This window comes from Neofelis nebulosa, chromosome 13 (genome assembly GCF_028018385.1).
Source record: "Neofelis nebulosa isolate mNeoNeb1 chromosome 13, mNeoNeb1.pri, whole genome shotgun sequence".
NCBI lineage: Eukaryota > Metazoa > Chordata > Mammalia > Carnivora > Felidae > Neofelis > Neofelis nebulosa.
The window spans coordinates 54,515,226-54,529,353 of NC_080794.1; the positions used below are offsets into that span (position 1 = coordinate 54,515,226).

At 56.4% G+C, this 14,128-nt stretch overlaps 1 long non-coding RNA gene across 2 annotated transcripts; it reads right to left on the minus strand.

The window, feature by feature from the left end:
* Positions 1-1,408: 1,408 nt before the first annotated feature.
* Positions 1,409-6,071, minus strand: LOC131493048 (uncharacterized). 2 transcript variants are annotated; one of them, XR_009252430.1, is made up of 3 exons: positions 5,698-6,071; positions 3,256-3,349; positions 1,409-3,093 (listed from the first exon to the last, which is right to left on the minus strand). It is a non-coding gene; the product is annotated as an uncharacterized LOC131493048 (long non-coding RNA). The 2 variants fall into 2 exon arrangements; XR_009252429.1 differs by lacking the exon at positions 5,698-6,071 and adding an exon at positions 3,706-3,944.
* Positions 6,072-14,128: the final 8,057 nt, after the last annotated feature.

Sequence of the window (14,128 nt, forward strand, 5' to 3'; positions counted from 1 at the left end):
GCTTTTGGGGAAAAGACCATCTGCCACATTGGACCCCTCTCCCAGAGGCCCGAGGCTGGAGTCCTCCACAGTGAGAAGGGCCTGCCTTGGCATCGGCTTCAGAGGGATCCCGAGGAGGGGGATGTTCCTCCGGAGTGCTCTGCTCTGTGCCTGGCACCCAGCTCATCATCCCACTCTCCTCCTCACAGCACGTGAGGTGGAAGTCATTCCCCACCTTCACAGATGAGGAAATGGGGAAGCTGGGTGGCTCCCTGAGTTACTGCCCAAGGTCTCCCTGCTGGCCCCTCAGGGGCAGAGCTGAGATTCAAGCCTGGCCACAGGACTGTAAAGCCTGTGCCCCTCTCCCTGTATGGCCACCCCAGAGGCCCTGCCTTGGCTGGGGAGCTCGCCACTGGCTTCGGTGCTGGCTCTTCATCCACCCACACAGCCTCGGTGGCCTTGCCTGGGGTGGGCTTGACCGTCCTCATCAGTGACGGGGCGGGGTGGGGTGCCCACAATGAGGCCCCAAGGCCATGTGGATCACCTTCACTGCTGCCCTAAAAGTGACCCGCTAGCCCTCTGAGGCTCACTCTCAGGGCCTCACTCTCCTGAGCCAGAGCTGACTCGGTGCCTCTCCCTGCAAGTGGCCACAATCCGTGGGAGCCATGTGAACCCACACAGGGCCCAGCACCCTGGCAGCCTTTCTCGTCTGTGACATCAGCCCGCACGCCTGCTCTGCGCATGACTGGAGCTGCTCTTCATGGAGTGTGGGTGCTCACAGCCTGCTGTTTGCAGCAGGACCCCGGGGACACCGCAAACCCTGAGTGGACTCAGCATCCTGATTGTTGTCGGGGGCTGAGCCAGCAGCTGCTTTTGCAGCTCCCAGCCGGGCCCAGTCCCCAGTTTGTCAGGAGCTGGTTGTAAGTTCCCTCTTTATTCTGGGTGTCCTTCTCCCCCGCCTTCAGTGTGCCTTCCCTAACACAGACATGTGCATAATGAATAAGACGGAAGATGAGGGTCCAGGAAGTAGACCCCTGCACAGGAGGGGACAGGAGGGAGGGACGGACGCCAGGCCCAAGAGGTGTCTGTGGTCAGAGCTACCCCCGACCCCATTGCCCCCAGGGCCTCGGTCAGCCCTGCTTGAGGGTCCTGAAGAGGGAGCCCCCGTCTGATGGGAACCCAGCCCCTAAAGGCCAGTCACCCCACACCAGGCCCAGGGTCTACCTGCCCCTTCCTCCCCAGGGACCTTGCAAGCCCTGCCTTTCTGGGCTCAGTTGTCACGATCCTAAATGCTCACCCCGACAGGCAAGATTCCACATTTCCTTGCTGGCACACAATTTTCCAAGGCCACCTTGAAAAGCAGGCCCTGGAGGCGCTTGTAGGCAGGCTGCTCATCCTCCATAAAACTTGGCTATTTGTTTAGACTAGCTGACATTTCCATGGTCTTTTATTAAAGACAATATCCTGGGGAGAAGGCAGGATGTTTGCACAGAGCTTATGCCCTCTGCCTCTGGCCCCCCGGCGCCCCAGAGTGGCTGGGGCTGCACACCAAAGGCGGGCAAGGCCCAGGGGTGCCAGCCTCTCCCCTCTCCTTCGCTGAGAAGGAGGGGTGGCAGCAGCCCCCCTGACAGGCGTGGGGATGCTCCAGGCTCTGCTTGGTCTCGCGCTGTGCTCTGAGAGGCGGGATGGATGGAGGGCCACGCGAGACCGCTACCTTTGTCACGGGCGGGACTACAGTTCATGTAGCAGATGCCTGCTGACCCACGCGGGTCTCCTGACCGGCTCCATCGACTGTGCCCTGCCTTCGTCTCTCCCGGGCTTTGGTGTGCCCTTTCCTCTCCTTCGTGTCTTTGTGTGTGCATCTGCCAGGAGTGGGACGGCAACTGGCGGATGCCATTACTAACAGTCATCATTATCAGTTAGGACCTATCTCAAAGACGAAGCCTCCACAGCCAGGCCCACCTGAGGCCCAAAGAATATTCTTCTCCCTCAGTCCTCACCCAGGCATTCCTGAGAAGGTGACTACACCCTGAGTCTCGCGTCCTCAGCCCTGGATCACGGTGTCGCAGGTCACACTGACTGGGATGTGGGTCCCAACTCTGTCATTTACTGGCCGTGTGACTTCACAAACCCTCCGTGCAGCTGCTGACCTGGCTGTGCTGTGAGGCGTGATAAGTGCCCATGTGGGAAGCCCTAGAGAGGTGACTGTACATGTTTGACCCTCCCCAGGGCCACACTGTAGGCATCCTGCTCTTCCCCACTGCGCCTGGGATGCGGTCCAGGCACAGGGTCCTGAACACAGGCCTGGCAAGCTGAGGGAGCAACCTCACAGTCCAGGAGTGTGTTCCGATCTCCCTGGTCCTGGAGGAGAGGGAAGGAGGGCCCGCTCAGCACCGCCACCCAGCGATGCCGGGCACGGGAGAGCCAAAGACTATGGCTGATCTGGCCTTAATTAAATCACCCTGCAGGCCCTGACTCGCTGAGATAAATCGCTTTTACTCCGCGGATCCATTTCGGGCAGGATCCCTGCAAATCTGTGTAAACATCCCCACTCCCTCCACTCCAGCTCCTGCCCGCAAATCACAGGAAGCATTTCCATTTTAATCGGGACAAGGCTCCAGTGGAGACCAACTGCTGACACAATTAGTCATCGCCATGCTCAATCACCTCCAAAGGGCTACGCGCCTTTGTGGATCAGGAGAGCACAGCCACCTTCTTCCCAGGATGGAGCTGCCCAGTGGGCCACCGCCAGGCCTGGCTGGGCAGGTGGGGTGGGGCGTGGATGCTGTGGGCCCCCAGCCCAGATTCCACCTGCCAGAGGCGGGGCTGATCCCTCCTGCCGGGAATCCCCTCTGTGGGCACTCAAAGTTTTTGTCATACAGAATGGGAGCTCCCAGCTGCTGAGAGCCTGCCTGGGGGCCAGGCCTGACATTTGCAGCATCCTCCCAGGAAAGGTAGAGAAGGAAGGGGACACAAGAGGAGGGAGAGGGATTGGTGGGTGGAGCATTTCTTAGCTGAGGCAGGAGAATGAGGATCTCACAGGCCCAGTGCCCGCCCGCCTGTCCCTTCTTGGGCTCTCTTTTCATAACAGAAGCAGTAGAACCATTGAAATCTCTGGGATGGGGAAAGAGGCCAGTGAGATGAGGAGGGGGCAATATGAGTTTCTCTCAGCACAGGGAGTTAAAAGTCTCTTGCCTGTGTCTCTCAGGCCCCTGGGTAAGGTCTGGGACACGGCTGTGGTAGGATGGCCAAAGGCTAGAGTGGGAAGGCACGTACCATGGTGGAAGCTTCCAACACAACCCGGCAGGTCCTGGATCTGTGAGGAGAGAGATGTGGAGGTTCTGGGTACACCCAGGAGTAGAACCAGGACCTAGAGCAGAGGAGAAAAGACACATCTAAGTGGGGGTCAGAAGACTTTGCATCACCTGGGCTTCCAGAGGCCCTGTGGATGAGTGACTGAGGCCCCATTTGGCTCCTGACCAGGCAATGGGACCCATGAGGTCCTGGCAAGGATCCTAGAATCTAGGAGATAAGCCCTGATTGGATAGAGCTTTCGTTTCTGGGCCCCAACTTCCCCTTCAGGGTGCACTTACAGCTCGGGGTGGCCAGAGATGGGGCTGAGGTGTCTCCTGGGACAGTGCCAGTGCCCTCACAGATCTCCCGATCAGCAAGCCAATGCACCCCTAGCTGTAGGGTGGGCTGGAGGGAGAAGAGAGGGTCAGGCACCTGAGATCTGGCTGTTCCCGCACTGCCAGCTCCCGCGGTGTGGCCTCCATCCTGAGAGGCACCTCCATGCCTGGGCCCAGGGGAAGAAGTGGGGGGCCAGCAGGAGGTGCCCCACTTCTGCCTCTGCCCCAGCTCTAGTGAAGCCCAGAGTGAGGGGCTGCTGGGCCTCTCCCCTCCATGCACACGAGCAGATGACAGTAGGTGGCAGGAACTGGGGCCCTCAACCCCTTGGTGGCTGAGGCTGGTCAGACAAGTAGATGTGGGCTGCTCAGGAGACCAGGAGTAGACGTCAGTGATGTCATAGCAGGGGCAGGTGCAGGACCAGGGGGAAGAAGGCAGAGCCCTCTCTTCAACTTTTGAGAATTCCTCGGGTGGTACTATCTCCAGGCCAGACCCGCACTGGGCTCAAAAATGCTCACGTAGGGATTCCTGCTGGGATCCCAGTTCGGTGTGAGCCTTCCGGACGTGACAGCCAGCTGCAAGGAGCCCGCTAGCTCAGCACCTCCTGGAGTTCTGTGGGGGTGGCAAAGCCTGGCATTAACCCTGCCTGCCTTGAACTTGGGGAAGTTGCCCTCAGGGGCTCCTGGCTGAGATGCTGAGAGGGCTTTCAGTGCGGGGAGGTGAACAGGTCAGGGGGCCTCATCCAGGAACGAGAGGCCACTTGTTTGGAGTCTCCTAAGGCATAGGCCTCTCCTGTACCTACCGATACATGCTTCTAGGGCTGCCCCCCCCCCCCCGCCCCTACTGCTCGCAGACTTCCATACCTCTGACCTAATACACCCAGGAGCAGGGAGGAGAAGCCGCTGGAGCTGGTGACAAAGCCAGGAACTACCGAGAGGGAAGGAGAGACTTGAGGTGAGGTATAAGGTGAGGGAGGCCTCAGCAGTGGGAGTCAACTCTGGAGGATAAATGAGGAGCCCTGGGCTGGTCTCTGTTGTCCTAGGATTGCCTTTGCCCCACCTCGAACTCACTGTGTGTTCTGGGCCACTCCTTTCCCTCTCTGGATACAGGTTACAGTTAGGTGACTCCCAAACCAATACAGCTGGCCGCCTCCAGCATTCTCAAAGTGTGTTCCGTGGACCCCATGGTAACTTAGGAGGTGCTTTGGGGTTCTAGAGAGATGGGTTATAGTGGATGGGAGGCTGGGGGCCACTTCTGGCCTCTCGTCTCACTGCGGGAGACTGAAAACCAGAGAATCCTTTTCCCATGAACTTTCTGAGGTTCTCTGATTCTGATCCTATCCCTGAACCTCCTCTCCTTTCTTTCTCCACTCTTGACTCCATGCCCTAAGCCGCTTCCTCCCCATCCTTGCCTGGATGGCACTGCCCACTTCTGCCTCAGCACTCCCCTCCCAGGCCAGCCCAGGAGCTCAGGTTGGCTCCTGCCACCTGGAAGCCAGCCCTCAGCCCACTCCGTTGGACCCCTCCCTTCTCTCCACCCTCACCGCCACCCTCACCTTGGTCACCACCATCCCAATGCTGGACTGGAGGAGAAGCCTCTCACCGGCCTCCCTGTTCCCCTGAGGGCCCCGTAGTACCCCTCCCCTATTCACGCACACATTAGCCCGAGCTAGCTTTCCAAAATGACAGTCAGGTCCTGCTGCGCTTTTGTGCACCAACCCCCCAGCCCCCAGTGGCTTCCTGTTGTTAGTAGAATCCTGCTTTCCTTGTGATGGCCCCCAGGGCGCTTCATGGCTTCCAGATCCCCTGCTCCTTCTTCGGCTGCTTCCTTCCTTGCGACCACACTACTGGCTCATCCTTCTAGCCCTTTGCCACCTGGGGCCCCTGCACTTTTCTGGCTGCCAGGTCCCCTTTCTTCCCACTTGGCTTTTCTGCTCAGCTCAACCCTTCTCCAGAGGGGGCACTCCCTGAGCACTCCCGTCCTGTTTGCCCTACCTGTCCTCTTCACCTAGCCTGCTTGTCACAGTCGGGTAGCATCTTCTTCATTGACTTGGTCGCTGCTGCCTCTCCCCCAAGAAAGGCAGAGACTCACCCGTCTGGCACATGCACTGAGTGGTCCTGGCTTAGTCGACTCTGTCCTCCCCCTCAGCAGGCTGTCAGCTCCTCGAGGGTGGAGATCATGTTTCCTGTTGTCCTGAACACTGTTCCCTGTGCCTCCGTGCTGGGCGCACGCCGGGGCTCAGTTCGCTAAGGGTCATGGTGACCCCGTGGAGCAGGCAGGAAACTCTGCCTCAAAGTGTGAAGCCTTGTGCAGCAGGCCGGAGCCCGGGGAGTGGAGAAGCTTGAAGGCCTGTGTTCCGACTGCTCTGCAGAGCCCCGGCCGCGGGCCTGCCCTGGACTAGCTGCACGTGGCCTGGGGCCTGGCTGCCCTCCAGCTGCGGTGGACATCTGCTGCAGCTGGGCCTGGCCAAGGGCTCTGCCACATGTGTTCTGTCTCGAACCATCCGCTGGGGACATCTCCGATGATGTGAGGCTCACACTGAGATTTCCTGTGATGTAATTAGCTCCCGGGGCCTGGGGAGGCCATGGCTGTGGGCGGGCTCGGGGCGGGGCTCCCCTGCAGGTGCGCGTGTGCCTGTGTGTGTGTGTGTGTGTGTGTGTGCGTGTGCACGTGCGCGCGTGCGTGTATGCAGCTGTTCCTCGGGGACTGAGGGGTCTGGTGCAGAGAAGCGGCACAGTTTACTCTGTTTTAAAGAGACAGCATCATGGACAGCCTAAGCACTGTGGAAGCTCAAAGGTCCCACTTCTGGTGCCCAACTCTAACGATGATGGCTCAACCTCTCTAGGGTCTTAGTATACTCACCCGGCAAATGGGGAGAACAACTCTACCTCGTTCTCAGGCTCACTGTGAGGATTGAAATGCTTGTCAAGTGCTGAGGGCCGCGTCTGCCCAGAGAAAGTGCTAGAAAGTGTTGCTGCTGAGCAGCCAGTAGCTGGAGCTGAGTGGTGGTGGGTGGTGGTGGTTTTGGGTGGTGGATTTGGGTGGTGGTTGGGGGAGGGGGGGGCTCAAAGGGGGGCCCTTGGAATCCAGCCATTCAGTGGAGGGACCTCAGGCAAGCTGGTGAACTAGGAGGTGAACTTGTCTTCCCCAACTACCTCAGGAAGCAGCTGTGAGCGTCCCGTGATATGACGTGGGCCTGAGAAGCCCAACCCGGTGCCAGGAGTTAGAGAAATAGGTACTATCATGGCTGAAATCTGAGCTCTGTTCTGGCCTCGACTGTTGGCTCTGAGCAGATCCAAGGGATCTGCTTTTTTCCTGGAGTCTCCTGAGATTTTCCAGCCTGGGAAGATGGAGCGCACCAGCCCTCAGGAATCCTGTGGGTTTTCTGCGGGCTGAAGAGGAGCAGGAAGCTCGGAAAGCTGCCCACCTGCAGGGAGAGGGTGCACCGAGCCCTGCATCCAGCCTGGGGTGGGCGTGGGGGTCTCTAGGGATGCCCGTGGGGGCAGCTACTATCACACGCCAACCCCTTGGTACCCTCTGGGTAGGCCCCACATCCCCTGCCGCCACCCTAAGGGAGCTCAGGACCCACGTGCTCTCCAGGTGTTCCCACTGTACCCTCAGCAGCCGGCCTGGCATGCAGGAAGGATTAAAAACAAGGGCGGCTGGAAGGAAAGGCTCTCTAGCACCTGGAGTGGGCCCCCTTGGGTCAGGGCAGCCCCCTACACCCCCCAGGCCTCAGATATCTCCCGGGAGCATCGTCTGCCCCGGGACGTCTGCCTGCTCCTGGGGCCACCCGAGGTCCAAGCTGCAGTGTTATGGAAAAGGATCAAAGTGATAAAAATGATAAAAAAACAAGCCAGTTCATGTTATTATTTTGCCCTCCATGTCCTTGTTCTAACTCTGCTGGCTCTGGGCTGAGCTGAACACCTTCCGTGTAATAAGATGTTGGCACAGTTTATTCCCTATGTGCAGCTGACCAGAAACCCAGCCTGGGGCTCCACAGTCCTCACCTGGCAGGCGGTTCCCCAAGCCCTCTCTATGCAACTGTGGACAAGCCTTGCACTCTTTTCCTTGGTTTTCCCTTCTATGAAATCAAGTGCTGGCATGGGGTTGCCTAAGAGCTCTCTTCTGTTCTGAATTGGGTGGTGCTTTTTCCTACATCCCTTGGTGTCTTTCCCAGCTGCCTTTCCCGGAGGCATGGCATGGATTGTTCTAGCTTTCTAGGTACACATGTTGTCTCAGGGGATGGGAGCTGGAAAATGCTGTAACCTGAACCCCGTGTTTCCTATGACCTGGCCACATCCCCCAGAGCATGAGACAACCCAGCTACCAACCTGAGTGTTACCTGGATACGCCCTCTGCTTCGTGGGATTCCTTCAGGACAGGCCTGGACTGCAGACAGGGCACGAGTCTCTGACACCCACCTCGCCCAACACGGCTGCATGCTGGGCAGGTACTGGTGCTCCCACCCCAGCTCAGAGCTCCAGAGCTCCTGCACAGAGAGGCTGAGCCAGCACAGGCAGAACACAGATACTGGAGAGGGATTAGTGTGGAGAAGATGTCCGGGCCAGTCCAGACGATCCTCCAGCGTGCCCCATGGAAAGCAGAGGCCTGTGCCTCAAGAGGTCTAGGAGTGTCATTTCCTGTCCCACTCTTGGAGACTCATAAGAGAAGTTCTGAGAAGCTCCACACACGAGAGTAAAAGCCTGTGTAGCTCGATAGAACCCAGCGTGTCCCAAATGCCTGGGACCCCCGAGACTTTTTGGTGGGTGTGATGGTTGATTTTATGTGTCAAACTAACTAGGCTGGGAGGTGTCTAGATGAAACACCATCTCTGAGTGTGTCTGTGAGGGTGTTCCCGGATGAGGTTAGTGTCTGAACTGGTGGGCTTTAGGAGATTGCCCTCCCCAGCGTGAGTATGTGTGTGGGGAGCAATCTGTCAGGGCCCGAATGGAACAAAACATGGAGGAAGCAGGAATTAGCCCCTCTGCCTGCCTGCCTTACTGCTTGAGCTGAGATCTCACGTCTTGTCTTGCTCTTGGGGCTCCTGGCTCTCAGGCCTTTGGAGGAGACAGGATCATACCAGCAGCCCCGGGGTCTCCAGCCGGCAGAGGGCAGGTGGTGGGATTTCTCAGCCTCTAAATTTGCATGAGCCAATTCCTTATAATAAACATTTTCCTTTGTATATAATATATATCCTTTTTAGATCCTTTTGGTTTTGTTGCTCTAGAAAACCCTGACTAATCAATACCCCATAAAGCCAACGGTCCTGGAGATCCCCTCGGGCAGCACTGGGCAGAGGTGTTAAGGGTGTTATGAGTGGAGGGGAATCTATGCCCTGCCAGAAGAGAGCCCAGGTGACCAGTGAGGCCCATCGTGGCTCTCCTGATGCCCGGCTGTAGCCTCGGGGACCACTGAGAAACCCTCACTTGAACCTCGTTCCTTTGCTGCTTTCTGTTATCCCTAACACAGCTTCCAAGATTAATAATCAACTCATATTTGGAAACCAGTTATTACAGAGCCAGTCCATCATGAATACTTTAACTTGATGGGCAGCAAGAAATGAAGAACCCCAGACCACCGAGCACTCTCCTTTCTGAAGACAGATACAAAAACCTCAACGAAATCATTAGGAAATAGAAGCCATGGTGCATGAAGGGGATAATTACCCCATGACCGGGAGGACGTCCCTCTGGTGAGTAAGGGTTTACAGTGCTAGGAAAGGTATTAGCAGAATCCACTCATCAGATGGTGGACAGTGATTGGATGGGCGTGAGGGGGCTTCAGGGCCCAGCAAGACTCTGACCTAGGGGGTGCCATGGACTTTGAAAAACTCGTGCTGGTGTACTGTCGGGAGCTATGCAGTCGCTGTGGTGTTCAAAAACAGTTTGAGAAGAAAAGCAACCAACAGGGAGAAGCTGTTTGCCATACATACACCACACGCAGGATCAGCCACGCAAAGACCAATAAGGAAAAATACAAACAACCTATAGGAAATGTGGGCAAAATCAAAAAATGAACAATCCACTGAAGAGGGACCGTGAATGGCCAATGAAAATATGGAATCAGAGACTCGACTCATTATCGAGAAAATACAAATTAATAAAAATGAAATATCACTGTATATCCATCAGCTTAGGCAAAAATCGTGTCTGATAATCCCAAGGGTAGATAAAATGATGAGCAGTGGGAAATTTCACGCCCACGGGCAGGGGTGTAAATGAATCCAACCACTTGGAGGAGTGGAGAGCAAAAACGTGTGAATTTGAAACAATGCATTTCGGAAAGATGCTGAAATCCCACCCTGGGCACATACCCTTGGGTACCACTGGGAGGCTGAAAAAGAATGCTCATTATGGTATCGCTTGTGATGGCACACAATCGGAAATCACTTAAATCATGGGGGCAGTGGGTAAACAAAGTGTGACATATTTGTGAGCTACAATCCTCATGGAGAAGTTCAAATGAACGAATCGGATCTGTATGCATCAATGTGGATAAGCTCAAAAATAGCGGTTTCCACATGCGTGCACGTGTACATGTTTCTGCATGTTCCTGCACGTGCGTACATGTGTGAGTCTAGATGCCTCACAAATACGAACACGTGGACTGCAGAGAGGCCCCCGAGGCCATGCCAGCATTGGCCAGGCGGGGAGGGAGAGTACCCTGAGTCAGAAGGGAGGGTCATCTGCAATGTTTTTCTGTTCTACGAATTGAAAACTTCGGAACAAAACACGAGCAGGTCTCAACATTTATAAATTCTGACACTGGTGTCTGTTAGTTTCTGTACTTTTCTATGGTAAACTTTAAGCAGGAAAAAAAAAAAAAACCCAAAAAAGAAAACCAAAGGAATTAACCGGGGGAAAAAACCCCATAGGCCTCAAAAAGACCTGTGGAGGGGTGCCTGGGAGGCTCAAGTCAGTTGAGCATCCGACTTTGGCTCAGGTCACGATCTCACTGTTTGTGAGTTCGAGCCCCACAGTGAGTGGATCCCCGCTTTGGATCCTCTGTCCCCCTCTCTCTCTGCCCCTCCCCTCCCCTGTTCTCTCTCCCTCTCTTTCTCTCTGTGTGTCAAAAATAAATCTTTTTTTAAAAAGTCGTGCTGGAGAAGGTAGCAGCTGATGCCACTCCCAGAACAGGGCAAGCCTCTGGCAGGACCCAATCTCAGAGGTTCACAGTCACCAACCTGCTCAGCCCATGACTGGTCCTGAGCCCACAAAGCCTCCCCACCGCCCTTGGAGGGCGGCTCCCACGGGCACCTTGGGTCACAGTCCTGGTCCCTGCGTGCTCAGGCCATGCCGGCCCTCACTTCGGGTCCAGCTCTGGCCTCTGGGCGGCCCCTGGGGTCTCCAGCTCCGCCCTCAACCAGGAAGCCGCTCAGGGATCTGGTGGCTCCAGCCCCACCCAGAGGTCACCCCTGTCTGCGACCACCAGCGTCTGACTCTAGAACCCAGGCCAGCTCGGAGCTGCGTGCAACCCTCCATGCACCCTTCCTGTTTTGGTTGGATGAGGAGGTAGGTTTACACCAGAGCTATGTTTAGACTTTGCCGGCAGGCACCCGCTGCTTTCTGTAATCATCTGCTTTACCCCTCACAACCAACCACCCTCTGTGGGAACAAACACCAGGAGACCTCACAAGGGAAATCCATGTTCCTTTCAGCCCAGTCAAGACCCAGGAGCAAAGAAAGGGCCCAGTACAGACAGGAAGAGGGGAAAAATCTGGGGGTGCTATTATTTCGACATTTTTTTGGTTTTGTCTCTGTCACACAGACAATAAGATGACCTCATATCTGAGTGGTTTTAAGAATGAGTGAGAGCTGTCAGTTGCGTCCCCAGTGGGCCCCCCTCCCAGGGTTGAGAGCCTCCCTTCTTCCTCTCTGCTGCTTTGGGGGAGGGAGTTGGGGGAGGGAAAGAGTTGCCCTAGGGTCAGGAGAGGCAGGGTCCAGGCCAGGGCTGTGAGGGGCGCCCCTGGATGAGAAATTCGAGCCCTGTGCGTGTTCTAGGACTCGCCTGCTGGTCCCCTTGCCCGCCAGCTCCGGTCTCTCTTCACAGCCCATGGCATGGGCACCCAGAGGCTCCACTTGACCTTGGCCCCCAGTTGGCCTGCTCAGGTCTCAGGGGCCAGGGGTAGAGGTGTGTGTGTGCTGCGACAACGGCAGGCAGCAGCTTCACTCTTGGCCTCTAACGTGTATACTGTGTATGAAGAGAAATCAGTTCCAGGCACCCAGCACCATGCCGCACTCTCTGTGGTCGGGTCTGATTTTTCCTGCTGGAGCCTGTCCATGTTGGCATGTCAGAGTGCAGTGGTAATTGAGATGGGGTTGTCGTTCTGGGGCCTGCATCCCCCACCACCACCCCAAGAAGCTGGTCATGGTGTCTGCTCACAGTGGACCCCAGGGAGGGAGGCTCCGAACCACTGCGTCTGCCGGGGAGGGCCTGAAAGGACAGTAATACAATCACCACCGAGCAACGGTGTGCAGAGAGCTTTTGCCACAGTATCATGTTCACGCCTTGTGACCCCAGCACGGGGCTGGGCGGGGAGGCCCCGTAGTGGCTGAGGCCCGGCTGGGACTGACTCCATCCATCTGTCCAGCATTGGCTCCCGCTGGGCCCCCGCAACCATTTCTCGCATCACCTGTGCTCATTCCCACCTTCACCCGGGTGCTTGTACAGGTCACCCTTCCCAGTATGCCTGTCCCTGAGCCAGAGGGTCCTCTCAAAGTCCACGTTCCCCAGGATGTCTGCTTGCCTGGTTGCCCCTGCAAGAAGCAGGCTCTCTGATCTCAGACGGCATCTCATCCACACGCCTGCTCTCTCAAAACGAAGTCATGAGAAGTAAATCTGGTCAATACAAATATGTTAGCAATAGTCTTCATCATCTTTGGGAAAACAAGGTTGTACTACAAAGAAAAAGTAGGCAGGCAGGAAAAACAGGGCAACTGAACGTTGGCAGGTCCTCTGTCAGTAAATGCCGATTATTTGCAAAATCTGAGCGAGGAGCCACAATTCTAGTCTTGTGTAGGCTTGGAAGTAACCTGGTAACTGTCTGCGTTGTGACCAAGAAAGGCCTGGGAAGAGCGAAGCACGATGGCCCTAGAGTCCCCCAGTGTCAGTGATGTGCCTGACCCTGGGTGGGGCACAGGCTTGTCACACAGAGAAGGCGGCACAGAAGGGCCGCCCCAGAGGTCAGAGTGATGGGGTCTGGGCTTGGTGTCGGGGCCAAGTGTGCACATCTGAGATCTCTGGAGGCACAGAGGCCTGGCTTCGCCAGTTGACCCAACAGGTCACCTTGAGCACATCACTGTGAGTGGACTGGTACACCTTACTATCACCGCAGGGGCTGCGTGCAGCTCGTAGGGCTTGAGACTTGCACTGGGCAGTGTCACTGGGTTGGACCATGCCCCTAACAGGCACCTTCCCTGTCCTTTCCACTGCCAAGGAAGGTGGCGTCCACAGGAAGCCTCTCCTGGTTGCCAAAAGTAGGGGACCTGGGCTTCATGCTGCTGTTCACCGGGCTGGGCTCTGTGCCCTGGGGCTACTGAGCACATGGGTCTGGGGCTCCGGCCTTCTTCTGATCCTTTCACGTGTGGGTGCTCATGGACAGTAGGGGGATCTGCAGAGGAAGGTGTAGTGCTCGCAGGGCCTGGGAACCTCACAAGAAACCCTTCTGCTGGTACAGGAGTTGACTCCTGGACTCGTCTGGCACAAAGGAGAAAGCAGGGCAGATGGACAAAATGCCTGAGTGCCCTGTAGACAGCATGCCCAGTCCGGGTTCTGTGCTCTCAGAAGGGAAGGAAGGGGTGATGGTAATGGTGGTTGCCAAGTTTTACTGAGCACCTAATACATTTCCAGAATGATAGGAAAGGTTTTTTTGAGCATGGGTTAATCTTCCTATAATAGATATTATTCTTTCCATTTTCTAGAGGGGCACAGTTGAGGCTTCCAGAGGCCGGGGAACCTGCCCAAGGTCTTGTGGAGCTGAGACTCACAGAATCATTGGGTTCAAATGCCTCACCCAGGGGTGGAACCTACTGCTCTGTGCCAGCAGCTCCCCACGCCTCCTGCTAAGTCAGGGTTATGGCTACACGCCCCAGACTCACTCCTTCAGTTCTGCCGATGTCTCTGGAGGCAGGGTCGACTCCTGTACCACAGGCTAGCTGGCCCTGAACAAGGCTGGCCTGGAGGAGAATACCCATGGCAGGGATGACTGGGCCCTGACCCAGAGGGAGGCCCCTCAGAGGATCCCTTGACTCAGACTCAGTAGGCCTTATGATGTCAAGGAAGGCAGGGATAGCTCTCCTTCTCTGGAAAAATCTATAAACAAAGCACAGCACATCTACCATAAGGACTGTAATGCAGACATGAGAGGGGAATTAGCTGCCTGAAGGGGTAACATGTGTGAGAAGGTGGCCGACACAGGGCCTGTGTGCAGACCTCAAGACCCCACCCTGGACCAGTGTGTGTGTGTGTGTGTGTGTGTGTGTGTGTGTGTCAGTGTGTGTGCCTGTGCATGCGTGCGCAC